We start from the raw sequence: 18,810 nt of genomic DNA, 5'->3' as shown, positions 1-18,810 counted from the left end.
CTTCGACTGATCCCTACCCTGTTCCTTGCCCATGATGTATTTGGAGTTGAGCCCAAACTCTTTCCTTTGCTGCAAGATCCTGTTGCAGTGGTCCCTATATACTTATCGTGACGGTCCTGAATAGTCTTCTTTGCCCACCTTTAACAAGTATCATTCGTTTTTTCTTTAACATACATTTTTATGTAAACATAAATTTTTAAAAAATATTTTAAGGCAATAGCAATTTCTGACATCACTTGCATATGCAGTACTTTCAAAGAGTTGATGAGAGCTTTAACATATGCCCTATTTGACCAAAATGTAACTCAAACAAAAGGCTCTCTCTCTTAAGGGATAATATTCAAGATTCCAAGGCTAACCTTGAATCCAGTTCAAAAATCCATTATGTGTCAAATAACATTTGATATGAAAAATAAGAGTACAGCTACTAATTCTAGAGTATAAATGCAACCCGACACTGCACATGTCTGCCACCATACACACAAATCCCTGGCTGGACAATGATCTTAGGCCAAGTACCTAACACATGCCACCTGGGCACAGGCTGGCCCATTAACACAGTTATACGTAACTGAACTTTAAAATGGCTTAACCCCGGGGAAAGAAAAAAAATAGGCTAAAATAAAAGTTCAGAGCCAGCCAGGCATGGTGGCTCACATGTGTAATCCCAGCACTTTGGGATACCAAGGCAGGAAGATCACTTGAGCACAAAAGTTCAAGACCAGACTGAGCAATATAGGGAAGTTCCCTATTTACCACCTCCCCCACCCCGACCCCGCCAAAAAAAAGAAAAAAAAAAAAAAAAGTTGAGCATGGTGGAATGTATTTGTAGCCCTATTTGGGAGGTGACCATGGGATTGCTTGAGCCCAGGAGTCAGAGTTTGCAGTGAGCTACGATATGCCACTGCATTCCAGCTAGGGCTAAATAGACAGACTTGGTCTCAAAAACAAGCAAACGTTAGTAAAAATTCAGGGTAATAAGTATTAGTGCACCAAGCAAAAGAGTTTGCTTGCAAGCCAGGCACAGTGGCACACCCCTATAATCCCAGCAACCCGGGAGGCTGAGGTGGAAGGGTAACTACAGCCCAGTTGTTTGAGTCCAGCCTGAGTAACACAGCAAGACCCGGTTTCTAAAAATAATAGTTTGCTTATAGCATCAATGTAGACAAAAGAGTTGGCAAGTTAAGACTACTGTCAGCAATACTGAGTGGGAGTGAAGGGGGTGGGGAATTACTTCAGAAATAGGCCCCATGCTGTTTACCAAAGAAAGGCAAAGTCACTGTCCTGCCTGCCTGTTAACTGTTCTTCCTTCTACCACATGCCTCTAGGATCTGCTGAACCAAGACTGAAGTAGCAATATGTGCACTGGCTGGTTAAGGTATACTCTGTTTAGAATTACTACTTGTAAATAAATGAGATTTATGTTCAACAGAAAACTAAAAAAATTGCTGCTTTGGTGCCTGTTTTTGTAGCTTACCAAGGCAAATTTAACTATTGGGGTTAAAAATCAGCATTCCAAGGGGTACTGTGAGAAATAAATCTATACTATAGAAAATCAATCATTGGGCAACAAGAGCCCAAACTGTAATGTTATCTGGTGTATTTGTCTTACCCTTCAAACAAAACTATTCCTTAAGTACACAGAAGAAATCTTCATCTTTGTATATTACTCTGCAGAATCTGACAACACTTGGAATTCCTAAAGCCTTATATAGAGGATAATGGCTTAGACAAAGGATACAGAGCACCTAGTTTCAAGGTAAAATTTGGGCCTTTGGAACCAGGTTAGCATAGATCCAGGATTGGGGGAGAGGAGGCACGTGATTAAAGGAGCAGTTACAAGTCCTACCCTACAGAAATTCCTGAATGTCAGTAGATATTACTTAATATGGTTATGATCACATTGTACATACAATGTACTTTTTTATCACAAGGAGGTATTTTCCATGTTATTACATGGTCTTCAAAACCAATATTGTAAATGTGTAAGTACCAGAGTATATTTAACCATTCCCTCTAAACCTGGACATTATAACATTTTCATGAATACAGTCTCTTAGGCATTTAAGGGTATGTCCTTAGAAAATATTTCCAAAAGTGAAATTCTTGAGTCAGAGTATATTTTCACAACTGGTTATATCTTGCCCGACCACTCTCCAAAGGGATAATGCTAATTTTCACTGCTACCAGCAAGACAAGCGTGCAAGTTTTATGACAAGGGTTTTGTATCTTAGAGAATTGTTTTTAGGCCTAAGAAAAGAAATCAAGGTAGAGCTAGAGATAAAAGGTACAAATGAGACGAGAATAACTTGTTTTTATTCTAGAACAGTAATAGCTCTAATACCTCTACAATGTTTACTATGTGTTTTAAGCTCAAAATACCCATAAAATCCCAAGAAGTACATACTCTTATCTACAACTGTAGATGAAGAAACTGAATCAGAGATGGGTTAAGGAACTTACAAAGATCAAGGTCACAATACCCATAAAAGAAGTACATACTCGCTGGCCGCAGTGGCTCACGCCTGTAATCCTAACACTTTGGAAGGCCGAGGCGGGCAGATCATGAGGTCAGGAGATGGAGATCATCCTGGCTAACACAGTGAAACCTCATCTCTACTGAAAATACAAAAAATTAGCCAGGTGTGGTGACACATGCCTGTAGTCCCAGCTACCCAGGAGACTGAGGCAAGAGAATCGCTTGAATCCGGGAGGCGGATGTTGCAGTGAGCCCAGATTGTGCCACTGCACTCCAGCCTGGATGACAGAGCGAGACTCCATCTCAAAAAAAAAAGTACATACTCTTATCTTCAATTGTAGATGAACAAACTGAATCAGAGTCAAGTTAAGAAACTTGCTAAGATCACACAGCAAGCATATCATGGAGTTGGATATGTGTACAGTCAGGAGCCAAAACCTATGCTCTTACTGCTACCCTATGCAATGAGGAAAGGAGATTCTGAAGGGCCCATGGCAGGGTACTCCTCAGCAAGCTTAACCTGAAGTGGTAAGTGGAGTATAAGATGTGTGACTGTGAAAGGAAGCAGAACTGGGGCTTCAGGTTCAATTCTGGATGCCTCAAGTTTGATACCTTACTTAAATCTGTAATTTTCTGATGTATTGAAATCAACTTAGGAATAAAAGCTGCCATCATTAGAAACATTCAAGTTTTATTTTTGGCAAAAAGAGACCTCAAAAATTGAATATGATAGTCTTGAACAGAGGCCTGAGGACAGATGACATTATCAAAGAGTAAGGCTGGTACAACTATACAGAACACATGGAAGAGAATATGCACAGATATACTGTTGTGGTGTCAATTTATAATGGATTTACTTATAAAAAATTGTTCCACAGAATGAGAAATGCTAGAGAACAGAAGAAAATGACATTAAAATATAACCATAGGCATGAGCCGGGTACAGTGGCTCATGCCTGTAATCCCAGCACTTTGGGAGGCTAAGATGAGTGAATCCATTGAGTTCAGGAGTTAAGAGACCAGCCTGGGCAACATGGTGAGACCCCGTCTCTACTAAAAACACAAAAATTAGCCAGGCATGGTGGTAGATATCTGTGGTCCCAGCTACTCAGGAGGCTAAGGCAAGAGGATCTCGAGTCCAGGAGGTAGAGGCTGCAGTGAGCCAAGATCGTGTCATTACACTCTAGCCTGGGCGACAGAATGAGACTGTCTCAAAAAAAGACTGAAGAGACCTATCAACCAAACACACCATATAGGATTCGAGTAGTCAGACCATAAAATAGTATGTGTGTGTGCGCGCGTGTGTGTGTTTTTTTTTTATTTGTGGGATGCTTTTTTTTTTTTTTTTTTTTTACATTTCTGGAAAGTTCTCAAAATGTGCGTATGCATTTTTAAGTCCTCATCTCTTACAGATAACGTCCTGAAACTTTCGGATTAAATGATACAGTGTCTGGGATTTCCTGCAAAATAATATGGGAGAAAAGAAATGGATGGGAGTCCTGAGCAAACAAGACTGGCTATGAGATGATCAACTGCTGAAGCTGCATGATGGCTAAGTGGGGGGTTTCTCACTACTATTTCTGTACATAGCTGAATTTTTCCATAATTGTTGGTTTTTAAAAAGAAGAACTAAACAAATGGGAGATTTGGAAAACACTGGATGAATGAGCCTTAAAATGTTCATTATGCACATACAGTGTAGAGCCACAAACTGTCCGATTTGGAGTTAAGAAACTGGAATTCAGTGGTTCCCTGGGCTAGGCAGCTCTGCCGGGACTGATCTGAAGTCCCTCCCAACTGAGCTCCAGGCTGTCTGATGCAGTTGCTCCTTCCTGGTTCAAACAACGGGCACCAACATAAGTTCTTACCCTACTCCACACCCATTACTGAAAACCAAACGGGAAATAAATCAGAAAGCAATTTTTAAAAGATAAAAAGAAAAGGAGACAAACACATGGGAAGTCTAACAATAAAAAAGAACTGAAAGACAAGAGCAGTCAAGACCAATCAATCCAATTCCTAATTAAATACATATAATTTTCAGTTCCTCATTCTGTAATCTAAATGAGCAGTTTAATTAGTACCTGAATCTGCCTTGTATAAGTGCACTTAACTTTCACATGTTAAAGACATACATATATGAACATTTAAATAAACGCAGAGGAAATTTTACCATTCAAACGTATCTCATTGTAAATTCTTTTATAACAAAAACAGTCACCTCCCACATTCAGTCACGTAGGAAGGGAAAATGACAGTACTAATTTTAAAATATTAATGATGTAGCCATTAATATTTTTTTAACAGTTGGCATGTAGTTATACATTGCTCTAAAGAGCTTCAAACTTCATCTTCAAGATAACTCTATGAGCTAGATATAATTATTATTCCCATTTCATAAACACAGAAACTGATTGATAAAAAGTGTAATAAGCATTTTAGGTCGGGCGCAGTGGCTCATGCCTGTAATCCCAGCACTTTGGGAGGCCGAGGCGGGCGGATCACAAGGTTAGAAAATCGAGACCATCCTGGCTAACACGGTGAAATCCCGTCTCTACTAAAAATACAAAAAAATTAGCTGGGCGTGGTGGTGGGCGCCTGTAGTCCCAGCTACTCGGGAGGTTGAGGCAGGAGAATGGCGTGAACCCGGGAGGCGGAGCTTGCAGTGAGCCGAGATCACACCACTGCACTCCAGCCTGGGTGACAGAGCAAGACTCTGTCTCCAAAAAAAAAAAAAAAGTGTAATAAGCATTTTCAAATGATCAAATTATACAAATGGCAGTTCATCGTAGAATACTAAGTACTGGGTCATTTTTTAAAACGTGCTTTATCGTATTTTAAACAAAGCTATACGCACACACATCTAACAGTCAAACAGTCAAATTAGTTGCCTAAAAGTCACCAAATTGGTTGTACAGAGGTTCCTACATACGGTGTATTTATTATTGTATTTTATACATCCTCTAATCCCAGTGGTTCTTCGTTATCTAAAAAGAAATATAAGTCACAGATCAAAGTCAGAAGTTTGTTTTAACAGAAATGTTTCCCATTGCCCAGGAAATGGCTGAAGATAACTGAACATACACAGACCCAAGATGAACAAAAAGCCAAAGGAAAGTATTATCTACCATCAACTCCTCAAGGGCAGGATCCCAGGTGTGACATTTTTATAACCCCCTACACTCCCAGGATCAAGCACAGAATACTTTTCACATACAAGGCACTTTTCCATAAAAAGTAAACACTAGAAACTACAACTGCATTCTAGTCCCCTACGTCTTCAATCTGATCTCCAAATAAAGGAGGAAATAATGCTAAGGAACTCCTTTGACTAAAAGCACCTGCCCTTCACCTGAACTCCTTTGACTTGAAAACACCGGCCCTTCACCTGGCCTCCACTCAATCCACTGCAATGGGTCAACCTAACTTGCTGGGTGGGGAAACCCAGTTTGAAAAGGCAAGCCATCCCCCTCTGGGGACCATTTCATAAACCCTATTCCCCAAATCCCACTATACCTCCCACAAGGAAGAGTTTGTTCTACCACAAAATTACCTTATTTCCCCACAAGTCTCACCATCTTGTCACCAATGGATGAAAACTCAGCGCAGCAGTGTCAATCTTTTTGGGATGCTGGACCCTTCCTAACATCTGAGGAAAGGTCTAAGTTCTCTGCTGCCCAAAAACATCAAAGCACACACATAAGTGATTTTGGTAGGATTTGGGGGGAAAGCTCAGGGCTCCTGATTAAGAGCTCCCGCCTGAGTTCCTCTAACTTTGCCCTTCATGTTCACAGTGGCCTGATCCTGTCAATTTTACCTTTCCTCTCTGCTTTGTGAGCATCTTTATCACATTTTACCCACTGCAACTACTGAAACCACTTCTCCAACTGGCCCCTCGTTGCCCAGATCACATCTACTGCCCCACCCCAACTCCATCAATATTACCCAATGGCTACTAACTACACGCCTTGTTGAATTCCCAGAACTGTGCCTTCCCTGGGACACTCCCCAGGTTCTACCCTGTCTTTAAGATAGAAGTAATCTTATCCTTTTCTGTGTCCATCATAGGGCACACAGCACAGTGCCCTGTACATGGTAAGTACTAATTAGAGTGAATATGCATCAAACTTAAGGACTTAAACCAGTCAGTCAGCAAGAATCTCGTTAAGTGGAAGTTTGTGAGAGTCTGACTAATCAATCCTTGAGCAGCCCATGAACTTAATGCAATTAAGCAACTCCACCTGATCAGTGCCCTGCTTTCTCTGAGATGAGCGGTGGAGAAGGTGGAGAAAAAGAGGACACTTCATCTTGGTTACTGTTCTGCAAAGCACAACAGGCTTTGGCTAGTGTAGCAGCTTTTTTCCAGCGCTCTAGTTACTAAAACATTCCTATGTAATCAGATTTTAAGGAAAATTCTACTCAGCAGCCATGTGTAAACAAACACTTCCACAATAAAGTTATTTAACTTAATACTATCAGTTTAACTAGAATAAAAACAACTTTCATGTTGTTAATAACCTCCAGGATGGAACAATCTAGACATGCAGGCATTCAGCTATGAGTCAGGTGACCTCCCTCTCATTTTCAAAGCACCAAACCACATCCTTTAAATACTAAAATATACAGACACTAAGCCCCAACAAGAAACACTGTAAAGTCTCCCCATGATTCTTTACTACATTAAACACAGCTGTCTAATAGGGTCATGTTTACGTAGATTTAAAAAAAAAAAAAAAAAAAGCCACCCCAGCATTAGCACTAACAAAATTCCTGATAAACAGACTCCTACACACCCAAACTAGAAAGGAACAGGACACCAACAAGCTTAAAATACTTCTATCTTTAAGGTTTATGTTATAAAACATAATAAAACATAATTAAGCTATATCCTGTTACATTTTGGTTATTTCTGTATAACAGTTTTATATATTTTAAGAGCCACAAGGTTTTATTATTACTTCAATAGGAAACTCACTTGCCTGGTTCTAGATTAACTGTAAAGTATGCACAGTTCACACCCAGAACCATTAGGTATTTCAATTATTAACAAACCAAACCACAAAGGAGAATCTGATACCCAAGATCAGATTTTAATGCTGGGTTATTAGATTGTAAAACTAGAGCACAGCAAACAGCAAAACCAAGAGGGTCGAAGTCAAGGGGAATGTGGTAATAAGAGTCAGAAATTATACAAAACTCCCTCAACAATGATTTCTGAGAGTAAACTTATTCTCACTCTCCTATTACCAATCTTAAAGACAACGACTATTAGTACAAATAAAAACAGTAATCATTCCAGCAGTAACCACAAACTGCTGGGATTTGTGTCTTACAGGTCCAACTTTTTCCTTTTCCCTCAAGGCAGGATCCTACTCCCTAGGCAAGGTCACCTTGTAGCTAACAGCACACTAGAAAGAGAAAACACGCACGTCTGCCCTAAACACAACAGCACCTGAGCTGAAAGGAATGTTTTAAATCTACAAACTATCTTCACAAACATCTCATTTGGCCCTCTTTCTGTTCCCAAACTCATCTGCATCTTGCGGCTAATGCGCCAGATGATCAATCCTTCTCCCCAGTCTCTGTCCACTAGTGGCTCTCATGTCACCACAAACAGTGCCTCCTGCCCCTCAGTATCTCCATACCTCACAACCTGCAACCACTGCACAGAAAAGATAAAAAGTTCAGAAAGTGAAACTTGCTGAAGATCACAGTAGCTACAGAAGTAGCCATTACATCAAAAGTCAACATTTTCTGATACACTAAAAGTTCAAAACATACCACATTTAAAGTTGTATTTAAAAAATCTAGATAACGAGGTACACCAAGTTCTCCCTATGAAAACATTTGACAGTATGTCCATACTAACACTCAGTCCCATCATGTATTACACTTCCCTCCTAATTTTAGAAGCAAAGTAAAACACAATCTGAGAAAGAGCTTTTTATCCAAAAAGACTTCTACGATAATCAACAAATAACTAAACATTACCCAGATGCAAAACAGAAGTTAATCTGCATTACCTGGATCTTATGCATTACCTGGATCTTATGCTACAGCATGAGACCTCGTTTCACACTTAGGCAGACCTTTTAAAATCAGTTGATTTTTACATAACAACACTTTTAAGGAGAGTAACATTTGCCATAATTATTGCAAATGTTATGGGGAAAAATGACCAAGGATAATCAAAAAAGATGTACTTTAGAGCTCGTGAATTTACTAACAATTTAACACCTACAGATAATGCTCCAATGTGCTAGAAACCCTGATTTAATGAATGAAAATGAAAGCCAGACAATGTGTGATCAAAGGTTCCAGCAGCAGTTCAAGTGGAGAAAAGTAGTAAGAATGAGTTACTACCGTATCTTTAAAAAATGACAAACACAAAAGAATCAGCAAAGTGGGTGTTGGGGTGTGTGTGTGTGTGTGTGTGTGTGTGTGTGTGTGTGTGTATAATGCATCAATTTAGTTTTCCGAACTGTAACCAAATTAATATCAAAATAATATTGAGGTGTTATGTATTTATCTGCTCTTTATAGCTGCATATATATTTGTAACACAGAAATTAGAAAATTACATCTACATTTAAGAATCTCAATACATTTCTTCTTTTGGATAGATTTCATACCTTACTCAAATTTACAAACTACTACTCTAGAACAGAAATTATTCAGTGCAGGAGAGGATGAGAGCAGCACAGGAAAAGCCATTAATATATTTTTATCAGAGAAATTTAATGAAAACCACAAAGAGGGAGAAATTTCTAGCCAGCCTCCTCCAGATATACAACACTGGAACTGTGCTCAAATTGAAACTACCTAGTGGGGCCTAAAGAGATCAGGGTATTATAATAGAAGCCTAAACTGTAACCTTGGTGAATTTTCTTCTGTTTCACATAACAAGTCTAAAAAAGTTTCCTGCCTCTAATTTCAGTGTTCAAGCAAATAATTTCTCCTATTCAAATCCCACAGTTTGGGAGCTAAATTATCAAAAAGATCTTTTATTCACTCACTCAATATACACTGAGCATCTGCTATGCACTCTGTCAGAGACTGGGGATACAGAAGTGAACAAAGCACAAAATCTCCATCCTCAACAAAGTTATGTTCTAGCTGAGAGACAAATTAATAAGGTACACAGTATATAAAAGGCTATGGAGAAAAAAGGCAGCAAGGTGTGTGTGTGCCATACACAAATTATTGACTGATTGAACGAGGGTCTCTCTCACTCTGTTGCCCAGGCCAGAGTGCAGTGGGGTGATCACTGCTCACTGCAGCCTCAAACTCCCAGCCTCAAGCCATCCTCCCACCGCAGCCTCCCAAGTAGCTGGGACCACAAGCATACACCACTACTCCCAACTAATTTTTTTTTACTTTAACTTTTTGTAGGGACACGGTCTTGCTACGTTACCCACGCTGGTCTTGAACTCCTGGTCTCAATCCTCCCACCTTGGCCTCCCAGAGTGCCGGGATTACAGGTGTGAGCCACCACAAATAACTTATTTAGTCACAAGATTTCAGAAAGCTATTTTACAGTCATGCAGATCACAGAACAAAAGTTTTGAAAATAAAACCCACAAAAGAATATAGTATGAGTGCCCATTTATATGACAAATCCAGAATGACATGAGAACATCAGGGTAACAGAAACAAAATGGCAAAAAAAGCAAGGTCTTTTTGAAACTGAATCTGATCCTGGTGTGTGCTCAAACCATTCCTAAAACAGATTTGAAACAAATTTTAGAAGAACACTTATAGAGGCAAAAAAAACTTAAAAGGGAAAGAATGTGTGGAAAGAACACCCACCAATCAGGCTAAAATGTCAGATTTTTCAGTCACTCTTTGTTAGCAAGTAAGTGTAGTATTTCCCAAGTTTACAATACTAAAACTAAATTTGGATGGAAGAGAAAAGTGATATCATGGCTATTTGATGCCACTGAACTCACAGAAACGCACAAATCTAAAACTACAGATAAATGCCCTCCACAGGTCTTCATGTGGGAAGACAGAAAAGGAGGAAGAGGAACACCAGTAGCAGAGAAACAAAAAACAGGCCAGTCAAGCAGTTTAAAAAAAAAATCTATTTTATCTTAATGTAAAAACGCTAGCCAGCAGGTAAAGAAAACACCACTGAAAGCTGATAGTTTTCTTGGCATGGAATTAGGAAAAGAGGAATAGTAAGGCTTAAAGAGGCTAAGACAAAACACTCAACATGCTAGTCAAATTTAATCAGATAAATCAAATTACTATGAAATTTTCTTTCTGGTCTTAAAAAAAAAGGACTTCAAGCCAAAATGACGTTTTTAAAAAATAGGTCCACAGATATTTTAATCCTATTCCACCATTTCTACCCAATTCCTGCAAATCTCAGAAACAAAGAAAACTCAGATGACTCCTCAAAAATACTATTGAATAGAAAGTTAACCTTTAGAAAAGGAGTGATTCAAGTGTCAAGAAACATAAAACCTGGTGAAACATCCTTTAAGATCACCGAATCGGTTTATTACAGACTTTCTTCAGGTGAAACAATTGAATGGATTTTTAACTTCGTAAGTGTTCATATTCTAAGTCTGAACTAGTTTCCTTGACTGTTCTAAAGCTTTCTAGATGCTGATTTACTGCATTATGTCCCTTCTAAAGATGTCTGATCTCATACATCACCACCTAATTCTCCCTAATTTTCTAAGAGTCATCTCAAAGTTAACCAGTACACGTCTTTTTTTTTTTTTTTTTTTTTTTTGGAGACGGAGTCTGGCTCTGTTCGCCCAGGCTGGAGTGTGTGGCCGGAATCTCAGCTCACTGCAAGCTCGCTCCCGGGTTACGCCATTCTCTGCCTCAAGCTCCCGAGTAGCTGGTACTACAGGTGCCCGCACCTCGCGACGGGCTAGTTTTTGTATTTTTTTAGTAGAGACGGGGTTTCACCATGTTAGCCAGGATGGTCTCGATCTCCTGACCTCGTGATCCGCCCGCTTCGGCCTCCCAAAGTGCTGGGATTACAGGCTTGAGGCACGGCGGCCCGCCGAGAGTACACGTCTTAAGAAGAGGAGTCGAGGAGTCTACCGACACATTCATTCCTGCAACAAACATTCTATAAAATTAAATTGAAACAATTTTAAGATTAGGACAATACAGGAGAAAAGAACTCAGCTGCATCAATTTTAGAAATAAACCACGTTTTAAAGACATTTTTCACAAATCTCCCTCAGCCCTTTCCTGGGCTTCTAGGCTACTCCATTCTCTAGGAACTTCTCATTAAGTACAATCAGTTCTGCTGTAACAGGATTGATACATTGGGGGAACAATTTGAGTAAAATGGGAACTATCTGCTAACGTACTATACCTTCAGTGAAGAAGAATACTAGGTGTACACACACAAAGGCATACAACTGGACCCAGCCCCATGGGAATACAAAATGCACACATGCTTACATCCTAAACACCATTTTGAAAACACAGGCATTAAACACACATCCTATCATACTGTTTTCCTAGAAATTTTTAAATATCCTGTGAGTTCACTGCAATGCCCCAGGGCACCTCAAACAGTTTGGGAATGAATATACCAACTGGATCTCACAGCTCTAAGTGTTACCTACGTGTTTCTCCAAGTGGCTAACCCAAACTTCTCTCCAGGGCTACAAGTTTGTATACAGTAGTCTCTTCCTTATCCGTGGTTTTGGTTACCCAAGGTCAACTGTGGTCCAAAAATAGTAAATGGAAAATTCCAGAAACAATTAAGTTCTAAATTACACCCCATTTGTAGAAGTGTGATGAAATCTCTGCTCCATCCCATGCAGGATGAGAATCATCCCTTTGTCCAGGGCATCCACGCTGTCTAGGCTTCCCAATGTGTTAGTCACTCAGTAGCCATCTCTATGGATCAGCTCTATTGTTTCCGTGCTTGTGTTCAGGTAACCCTTGTTTTACTTAATAATGGCCCTAAAGTGCAAGAGTAGCAATGCTGGCCAATTCACACATGCCAAAGAGAAGTCTTATAGTGTTTCCTTCAAGTGAAAAGATGAAAGTTCTCGACTTAATAAACAAAAAAACATCGGCCAGATGTGGTGGCTCATGCCTTAATCCCAGCACTCTGGAAGGCCAGGGCAGGTGGATCACTTGAGGTCAGGAGTTCGAGACTAGCCTGGCCAACATGGCAAAACTTCGTCTCTACTAAAAATACAAAAAAATTAGCCAAGCATGGTGAGACATACCTATAATCCCAGCTACTCTACTCAGGAGGCTGAGGCAGGAGGTGAAACTCAGGAGGCGGAGGCAGGAGAATTGCTTGAACCCAGGAAGTGGAGGCTCCAGTAAGCTGAGAACACCACCACATTCCAGCCTGGGTAATGGAGTGGGACTCTGTCTCAAAAAAAAAACCAACAACAACAAAGAAAATCATATGATGAGGTCGCTAAGATTTGTGGTAAGGATGAATCTTCTGTCCATAAAATTGCGAATAAAAAAAGAATTCGTGCATAATACATATAGGGTTTGGTACTATCCATGGGAGGCCGTGCAACATATCCTCCAAGGATAAGAGGGGCTACTGTCTATTCAAATTCTCCACTTGGATGTCAAGCACCTTAAACTCAACATGTCCAAAGTAAAAACCCTGATTCCCTGTGCACTTTCCACCACTACTCTCCAAAATCTTTCCTATTTTGGTAAACAGCAACATTTTTTTCCCAATAGCTAATGCTATTGACAAATGACTCCATTTTTCTCTCACAAACCACATATGCAAATCCTGTTGGCTCTACCTTCAAAATATATTCAGAATACAACTACTACTCACCACCTCCACTACTACTACCCTGTTCTAAGCCACCATCATTTCTCACCTGCATTTTGCTTCTACTGTCAAACTCGGCAGCCAGAGTGATCTTATAAAAGGGGAAGTTCCATCATCTCATTTTCTGTACCACACCCTTCAATGGTTTCTAAGATGCCCCTCTCTTTTCATGTTCTACTCAAATCTCTCCCCTTTGCTTACTCTGCTCCAATGAGATATCTTGCTGCTTCTGGAACACACAAAGCACAATCCCACCTCAGAGCCTTTACGTGTTGTCGTTCCCTCTGCTCCTTCCCCCAGATATTTACCCATGTCACTCTTTTGCATCCTGCAGGTTTTTGCTCAACATCATCTTAGAGAGGCACTCCCTAACTGTCCTTATATAGTACTACTCCCCACACTCCCTATTCCCTTTTCCTTGCTATACATTGTCTGCAGCACTTTTTTCCCCCTTTCCAACATGTGTCCACGGTACATCTCTCTCCACTAGATCATCTGTTCTAAGAGGACAGACTTAGTTTTGTTCACTGCCATATTTAACGGGCCCAAAATAATAACGTTATAGACACTCAAATACAGAATAAAAATTATGCCAGCTGTTTTAGGAGGTAAAATTATACCAACTGTTTTGTCTGCATTAACATCAAAACATCCCTAAAAAGTTCGTATTATTGGGAGTTTTCTATCCTGTATTTGAAATTCTCTCCTTCTCCTAAAATAAAATATAATGCTCTTTTCATTATCATATCCATAAACAAGAGATCTGACTAATCCAAAACGAATTATACTTTGATTTTCCTGGACTCTTAAATTCTATTCATAAGCTAAGAAACTAGATTGCCCTCTATTACGAGCTACTGGGAAATTTACTTTTATTTCTTACGCTCTCTAAAAATCATTTTTGGACAGAAAGTCCCACATCTTGATCTATTATTTTTTTCTCCTCACCAAACCTGCTCCTCCAGATTTTAGCTTCAAACGCAACTGCTAAGGAAAAAAAATCTCTAAGATGTAGGCCCAAACAACGTTGTCCCACAGCAAGACCTAAGAAAAGGCACTTCAAAATCTAACACAACATATTTAGACAAAAGATTACCTGTAGCCCTCACCTAGGCAACCTGGCCCAAGTCTAAAAAATCACATTTTACTTCTGCCTCATTTAATTATCCAGTCCCCCAGATCTTCCCTACTAGTTGTCTTCAATGTGAATGGGGAGAAGGGGGAGGAGACAGAGGGAGAGGAATGGACCTTAACAGGAAGCTGTGTGATTATCTTCAGAAATAAAGACTGGATTTGTTTTAGAGCTTTGTAATATGACCGAGAACCTCAACTTGGGGGATTTTACTTCCTCTACAAACTGTCTCAGCTGTGCTTTGTGCATGCTAAGAATGTTTAGAAACACCTTGAATAGGCCATGCTGTCAAGTGTACAAAAAAAGATATTTGGATTGTTTCAGATCCTGAAACCAATAGACCAGAATTCTGCCCCACTTCAAGAATGAGTTGACTCCTTGTTACCATGGTAATAAGCGCCCCATGAATGGGGATAATTTGCCACTTTGCTGAAAATTCAAGCATTCTATAGTTTTGGTTTTGTAACATCAGAAATGATGTGGGAGGAGCAGCAGAACCAATTATAGAGTATATTTAAGTAACATGGAAAGGAGTGTGTTTCTTGATTCTGACTAACAAGATTTTAAATTGTTTAGTTTCTGGCTAGGCATGATGGCTCATGCCTGTAATCCCAGCACTCTGGGAGGCCGAGACGTGTGGATCACCTGAGGTTGGGAGTTCGAGACCAGCCTGACCAACATGGAGAAAACCCATCTCTACTAAAACTATAAAATTAGCTGGGCGTGGTGGTGCATGCCTGTAATCCCAGCTACTCAGGAGGCTGAGGCAGGAGAAACGCTTGAATCCAGGAGGCGGAGGTTGCGATGAACTGAGATCACGCCATTGCACTCCAGCCTCGGCAACAAGAGTGAAACTCCATCTCAAAAAAATAATGTAGTTTACAAGAAAAAAGAAGGGAAGAAGACCAAAGAAAATAAACATGTTAGACTGTATTCTAACATGTACAGCTCTACACCATCACAACTCAGCACTGCAGATCTTTCAGAACAAACAGAAGTTTTCAGATTGCCCATAAATACACAAAACATTAAAATATTCATAAGTCTAGAAGGTTCCTACACAACAGTCTGGTTGGGAAGAAAAATCCACTAAAGTAAGAACCAACTAAGGCAAAATAGTACTGTGCAAGCCCAATGCTGCTAAAATATAACAGATTAAAGAAGCCATATCTCAACAAATTCTTATAGGGAAATAATATTCGGCACTATTAATAGACTGAATGTCCACTCCCCGATACCCTGGCCCAAATTCATATGTTAAAACTTAATCCGCAATGTGAAGGTATTTGGAGGTGGGGCCTGTGGGAGACGACTGGGTCATAAGGATGGAGTCTTTGTGAATAGCATTAGCGCCCTTATGAGACCCAGAGAGTTCACTTGTCCTTTCTGAGATGATCATCTAAGTGCCAGGATACAGGCCCTCACCAGACTCCGAATCTGCTGCTGCCTTGATCTGCGACTTCTCAGCCTCCAGAACTGTTCTAATAAATTTCTGCTGTACATAAGCCACCCAGTGTATGGTGTTCTATAATAGCAGCCTAAACAGACTAAGACAAGCACTTATTCCTGATCAAAATTCTTAGCAAACTAGAGATAGAGGAAAACTTTTCCTTTAATAAAAGGCACTCATCAGAAACTTACAGAAAATAGCATATACATAATGGCAAAATATTTAAAAAACAGTCCCATATAGAGCCAGAAATAAAGATGCCAGCTATCATATTACTGAGAAAAAAAAACTATCATTACTTGCAAACTACATGTTACGTAGGCCTTTCAAGTTAAACCAACAAATTAAAAATTATTTAGACTAGTCTAATAGTAACCTCAATAAACTTAACAAATAAAAGATCAACATAAAAAAAAAAAAACTTAAAGAATTACTACATGGCCCGGCAATTCCACTGCTAGGTATATACCCCAAAGTTCTCAAACCAATAATTATACACAAATGTTTATAGCAGCACTACTCAGAATAGCTAAAAGGTGGTAACAACCCTTCTGTCTACCAAGAGATAAATGGGTAAACAAACTGTGATACAAGCATACAATGGAATATTAATTTAGCCATCAAAAGGAATTAAGTACTGATATCCACTACAACATGGATAAACCTTGAAGAAATCATGCTAAGTGAAAGAAGCCAGACACAAAAGGCATATACTATATGATTCTATTTGTATGAAATGTCCAGAAGAAGCAATTCTATAGACAGAAAGACCAGTGGTAGCCTAGGGCAACCCCGGGGGGGAGGAGAGAATGGAGGGTAACTGCTAATGGGTATGGAGTTTTTCTGGGGGTGACGAAAATGTTCTATGATTGAACAGTGGTGACAATTGCACAACTTTGTGAAGACACTAAACACCAGTGAACTGTACACTTTCAAAGGGTGAATTTTGTGGTATGCGATTAATACCTAAATTTTTAAATAAGTCAATAAGATCAGCAGTGGGAAAAATGTAACAACTCCCAAAATGGCTATAGTAATCAAGACAGTACGGCAGCAGTACAGAAATAAGTGGTTCAATAAACTGCACCCCAAATGATTAAGAAGACATCAAGTAAATGGGAAATGCAAGATGTCTGAATAAATTGAGAAAACTGGATCTCTTGAGTGAAAAGATACAGGCCTACAACATAAACAAAAATTTCTGGCCAGGCACAGTGGCTCACGCGTTTAATCCCAACACTTTGGGAGGCTGAGGCAGGTGGATCATGAGGTCAAAAGATCGAGACCATCCTGGCCAACGTGGTGAAACTGCGTCTCTACTAAAAATGCAAAAATTAGCTGGCTGTGGTGGTACATGCCTGTAATCCCAGCTACTCGGGAGACTGAAGCAGGAGAATCACTTGAACCAGAGAGTCGAAGACTGCAGCTAGCCAAGATCATGCTATAGTACTCAAGCCTGGCAAAAGAGCGAGATTCCATCTCAAAAAATAAAAATAAAAAATAAAAAATTGGGAGGGGGGAGGAGGGAGGGATTGCCATTGGGGAGTTATACAATGACTCAGTAACATGCATGAAACTTTCGACTGGGTGCTGACGAGTTATGCGGGTGCAGCCCCAACATCGGCACTAAAAGTATACATCAATCGCTAACAAACCTGGCACGTTATGCACATGTACTAGAACTTAAAGCTATAATACCAAAAAAAAATAAAAATAAACAAATAAAATAAACAAATAAAACAATAAAAAATAAAATAAATACAATAAATAAATCAAAAAAATAAAAATTTTAAAAGGCGCGCCCAGGTGAGGGGTGGACTATGCCTATAATCCCAGTACTTTGGGAGGCAAACAAGGGAAATCCAATTGAGGCCAGGAATAGCTTGAGACTAGTTTGGGGCAACGTAAGTGAGACCCTGTATCTAAAAACGAAAATAATTTTTTTTTCTTTTAGATGGAGTCTCGCTCTGTCACCCGGCTGGAGTGCAGTGGCATGAATCTCGGCTCACTGCAAAGCTCTGCCTCCAGGTTCAAGCCATTCTCCTGCCCTCGGCCTAAGCGAGTAGGTGGGACTACAGGCACCCACCACCCACGCCTGGTTAATTTTTTTTCTTTTTTTTTAAGCTGGGATGGTCTCCATCTCCTGACCTCGTGATCTGCCCGCTTCAGCCTCCCAAAGTGCTGGGATTACAGACGTGAGCCATCTTGGCCAAAAAAAAATTTTAATAAAAAAAATTTTAATTAAAGATTGAGTAAAATGTAAAATCCAATACTGTCAAATATGGGAGAATGCTTTATAATCTTAGTTGGGTAACTCCTCCTTCCTAAAGACACAAATTACTGACATATCTAAATATAAACGTTAAACTTTTATTTGGAAAAAAAGACATCATAAAGTTAAAACACAAGCAAAAGAATGGGACAATACTATTTGCAATATACACAAAAGGTTAATTTCCATGACACTGGCCAGGCATGGTGGCTCATGCCTATAGTCCCAGCATTATGGGAGGCCCAGGTGAGAGGATCATTTGAGCCCAGGAATTCCAGACCAGCCTAGGGAACAGAGCGAGACCCCAACTCATTAAAAATATATAAATTGTTTCTTAAATTGTCCATGACATTAAATCGTTTACTGAAGCCAATGGTGGGGGAGGAGAGAGACAATATTTTAGCATAATACTATTGGTGTAAAAACTGAAAAGACTGTATGTAGTTTGCAAATACACAGAGAGATGTCTTATATAATAACTGGCAAACTGAATATTTGGGGAGGCAAGTTAGAGATTTTTTTGCATCTATTTCAAGGCGGTTTGAATTTCTGATCACAAATACATGTTAAATTATATAATTTCAAAAACAATTTTGGATGCAAAAAATCTGAAAGGCAAAACTGTAGGCATCTGACAGCCACTAAAGATGAGTATTTTTGACAGATCCCTGCAGCAGCCTTAC

General features: G+C 39.6%; 1 protein-coding gene across 6 annotated transcripts in view; it reads right to left on the bottom strand.

Annotated features, from left to right (window-relative positions):
- Positions 1-18,810, bottom strand: part of FBXO34 (F-box protein 34) — a 113,438-nt gene that overhangs the window by 10,284 nt on the left and 84,344 nt on the right. Inside the window, exon 1 of one of the 6 annotated variants that reach the window (XM_017873685.1) lies at positions 12,693-12,714. The exons of the other annotated variants lie outside the window; for them this stretch is intronic. The gene's annotated coding sequence lies outside the window, so the exon portion shown is untranslated. Of the gene's footprint in view, positions 1-12,692; positions 12,715-18,810 lie in introns of those variants that run through there. 6 annotated transcript variants of the gene reach the window in all.

This window comes from Rhinopithecus bieti, unplaced genomic scaffold, assembly GCF_001698545.2.
Source record: "Rhinopithecus bieti isolate Rb0 unplaced genomic scaffold, ASM169854v2 scaffold_7985, whole genome shotgun sequence".
NCBI classification, from domain to species: domain Eukaryota; kingdom Metazoa; phylum Chordata; class Mammalia; order Primates; family Cercopithecidae; genus Rhinopithecus; species Rhinopithecus bieti.
Note: the sequence above shows the minus strand (reverse complement) of the source record. Positions and strands in the feature narration are given on the sequence as shown.